The sequence below is a fragment of the Pantherophis guttatus genome, chromosome 16 (genome assembly GCF_059756535.1).
Source record: "Pantherophis guttatus breed Tessera chromosome 16, ASM5975653v1, whole genome shotgun sequence".
Lineage (NCBI taxonomy): Eukaryota > Metazoa > Chordata > Lepidosauria > Squamata > Colubridae > Pantherophis > Pantherophis guttatus.
In genome coordinates, this window is record NC_142078.1 from 908,883 (window position 1) to 912,797 (window position 3,915).

General features: G+C 41.7%; 1 long non-coding RNA gene across 1 annotated transcript; it reads left to right on the forward strand.

Moving 5' to 3' along the window:
* Window positions 1–927: 927 nt before the first annotated feature.
* LOC148111696 (uncharacterized) lies at window positions 928–3,394 on the forward strand. Its single transcript, XR_015730222.1, has 2 exons — window positions 928–1,044; window positions 1,751–3,394. It is a non-coding gene; the product is annotated as an uncharacterized LOC148111696 (long non-coding RNA).
* Window positions 3,395–3,915: the final 521 nt, after the last annotated feature.

Consider the following 3,915-nt stretch of genomic DNA (forward strand, 5'->3'; position numbering starts at 1 on the left):
TTCTTAATGATGCCCAACATGAACTGCCCCGTTTCCTTTGCTGCTACTACTGAATATGGCAATTCTTTTTGTGAAGTCATCCGGCAACCCTCAATTCCTCTTCCTGGTCAGTTACCACCCCTGGTTCAGACCCCCATCAGAGCATCTTCAGATCCTTTTCCACTCCATCCTGCTGTTAAAGGCCCCCTCCTGCTCTTTTGGGAGGGATTTGTGTGGACTTTCCACTGCCTCTTTTGTTCTACTTGTGCTAAAAATGTTGGGGTCTCATCATGCTCATGCTTTATTCAGTCCCAGCCTTTCTGGCTTGTTTAAACTTCTCCTATCCTGTGATTGTATAGGATTGCTTGTGAAAGACTTTGTCCAAAGTTCTTGGGAAACCCAAGCAAGCAATATGCGCTTTTGATCCATCTCTGGTAGCTGATTCTCATAGGGAAGCCTAAACAATTAGTGAAACAGGATTGACCCTAACAGATGTCATGTTAATTCTTCTAAGGACTTCTATGTCCTTAATTTTTGTCTTTGATAATCATTTCCCCAGAACAGATGTTAATCTGAGTAGTTCATAGTTCCTGGAATGGCTAATATTGCCCTTTTCCCTCACTCTTAAATTGGCATTATGTTGGCACCAAAGCAGAAGTTAGGGGCATGATATCTATTTTATATTTGTAGAAGACTCAACTTGATGATGTTGATGATGCCTAGTTGGGTCATGAAACATCTGAAAGAAAACAGCCAAGCTCAGAGAGTATCAAGGACTGCACAGTTCAGCCCTGAGCTACAAATAGTCTCTTCTACTGGTACCAAACTTATTAGGTTACAATTATTAGAACACTTTTGAAGATTTCAGTTCTGGTTAGTGATTTCCAGAATGTTGCATCTTGAAAACCAGCTTTTGCTTCATTTCCTACCATTCCTTTCCTAAAATAGGCCTTCTGGCACTGCTGTCGACCAACGTGGTCCTCCGTGAGGAGAAAGACAAGGCATCCATTCAGCTTCTCTCCGGCCTCCCTGCCCTTCTTGATATTCCATCCCTGGTGAGGCAAGGTAACTGTTTTTAGACTACCCACATTAAAGGAAGGATTTCCTCCTAATGCCTTCAGGATCTAGTTATGGCCAAACAAGATACCGTATGTAAAATCAATTATGTTTGCCCTACATTATCTCAGAGGTGAAGTCAGAGGATCAGCAGTATCTAGGTTAATGAAAAAATTTACTACTATATTTATTTATTTATTGGTTCGATTTATATGCTGCCCTTCTCCAGAGACTCAGGGTGGCTTATAATGCGTTAAGCAATAGCCTTCATACTTTTGTATATACCTGCTTAGTAGGGCTTTCAGCCCCACCTAAGCAGTGTTCTTTTTTTATACAAAGTCAGCTTATTGCCCCCACAAACCGGGTCCTCATTTTACCTACCTCGAAAGGATGGAAGGCTGAGTCAACCTTGAGCCTGGTGAGATTTGAACTTGCAGTAATTGCAGGCAGCTGGTGCTATTTAACAGCACTTTAGTCTGCTGCACCACCAAGGCTCTTATTAGAATGAAATTGTGTAATAAAATAAAATAGTCACACACTGAAAGCATAAGACTGCACCCCTTCAGCCCCCCTCTCCAAACAGAGTACACAAGACTTTCTCTTCCTGGTCCTAGAAATCTTGCCCCAGATGTATCTATATATCCAGATATATCTTCATGCTTAAATTCCTCCCTCCCTCCCAGTTTCATTGCCTGCAACTCTTCTTTATTCCTAGCCACTGGTCGGTGATCTCTCCTGGCTGACCCAAGAACTTTGCTCTAACCCTGAGCTGACCCGCAGGCTGTCACTACATCATTTTGTAGCCTGAAGGGAATGGCATTTGATGTCATGATGTCATCCGACAGAAGAATGTGCCTTGTGGTTTCGTGCAGCCATTCCTGGAAAAGAGAGCAGAAGAGGGCTGAAATAGCAACAGAAGCAGTGGCAGAATAAGTAAACATTTAAAAATGGCACCGCTGACTTCAATGGCACGCCACGGACTGGGCTGGCAGCAAGGGGCTTTTAATCAATGGCAGCATTAATAGAAAGGAAGGAACAGCCCAGAAAGAAAAGCAATGCGACAGGAAGGCCAAAGGTTCCATAACTGTCTCCAAATGTTGGCAGAGCAATGAAGATTGCTGGATGGGAAGGGAAGGGTTGCCTGGAGAAGCAGATCAAAGGTTGCCAAGAGTCCTGCTCCGTGTGCATCTGGCGCCCAGACGGCCTTCGGGCAGCAGCTGCAGATTGGCGGAAGACGCTCGCTCCAAAAGCCCAGATGCTTTCGAAGTGGTTGGGCATCCCAAACTGGGCTTCGACAGCCGGGATCTTTCTGCTTCCACTAGCAAAGCTGCATTTATTTATGTATATGCCAGGCAGTTGGCAATGGGGTCTGAAGCACTGATTGTGAAACAGGGCCAACATTTCCCCACTTGATGAAGACCTCTTGCTGGGGCTGGTGGCTCTAGGACAGCTCCACAGTCATGAGCCTGGTTGCAATCTGCATTTCTGAGAGCTGTCAGCTTCTGGGGGGCGGGGGGGAAACCAGTATAATTCCAGGGACAAAGTTTGGGAAGCAAACAGGGTGAACTTTAATTATTAATACATGAAGGTAGATATGGTATAGTTGGAATCACTGAAACTTGGTGGGATGAAACTCATAACTGGAATGGAGTGATAAAAGGATACAAACTGTTAAAAAACCACAACAGACCCCATAAAAGAGGAGGGGGAGTTGTATTATATGTAAAAGACCACTATATTGCTATATTGCTCAAAACCAAAGACAAAAACCTCCTAGAATGCATATGGGTCAATATAAAAGAAAGAAAGAATGACATTGCCATAAGTGTATGCTACAGGATACCCAACCAAGCAGAAAAAATAGATGTACTTTTCCCAATTAACTAACCAATTAACAAATATATGTAGGAGATACACTACAATAGTAATGGGGGACTTTAATTACCCTGACATCAACTGGAACACTAATTCCGCATCAAGTGAGAAATGAAATAGGTTCCTGACCAACCTAGCTGACAACTTTGTTGTCCAAAAGGTAGAGGAAGGAACTAGAGGGACAGCCATACTGGCTTAATTCTTACAAACAGAGAAGAAATGATAGAGGTAGTTGAAACTGCAGGAATCTTGGGTGAGAGTGACCATGAAATGCTAGAATTCAATGGAACTTAATGGAACTTAATCATACCAGAATCTTAGAAATTTCAAAGAGCTGATTTTAACAAACTCAGAGAACGCTTAGGAAAGATTTCTTGGATGAAAATCCTAAAGAGGAAAACAACTCAAGAAGCTTGGAAAACTGAAAAATATAATCATAAAAGCCCAGTCCAGCACAATACCACTGAAAAAGAAATACAAGAAATACAAGAAGAAACCAGCATAGCTGCACAAAGATCTCTCTGATAAACTGAAAGACAAAAAGGAAAGTACAAAAACTGGAAAGAGGGACACATAACTAAGGCAGAATATCAGCAGATAGCCAGAATTTGTAAAGTCAAGAAAGCAAAGACTCAGAATGAACAAAGACTTGCAACAAAAGTTAAAGATAATAAAAAAAAAGTTTCTTTCAACATATAAATAACAAGAAAAACTCAAGGAAACACTAAAGGGAGAAGATGGCAAAGAAGTAACAGGCAAAAGAGAGGAAGCAGAGCTGCTTAACTCATTCTTTGCATCAATCTTCATGCAAAAAGAAACTATAGCCCAACCTACCAAAAACATAGCTGTAAAAGACAGACTAGAAATAAAAATTAAAAAAGCAACAAAAAAATAAAATAAAATGGTAAGAGAACACCTGTCTGATCTTGATGAATACAAATCACCGGGACCCTGATGGATTACATCCCAGAGTTCTAAAGGAGCTGGCAGATGTCATCTCAGAAA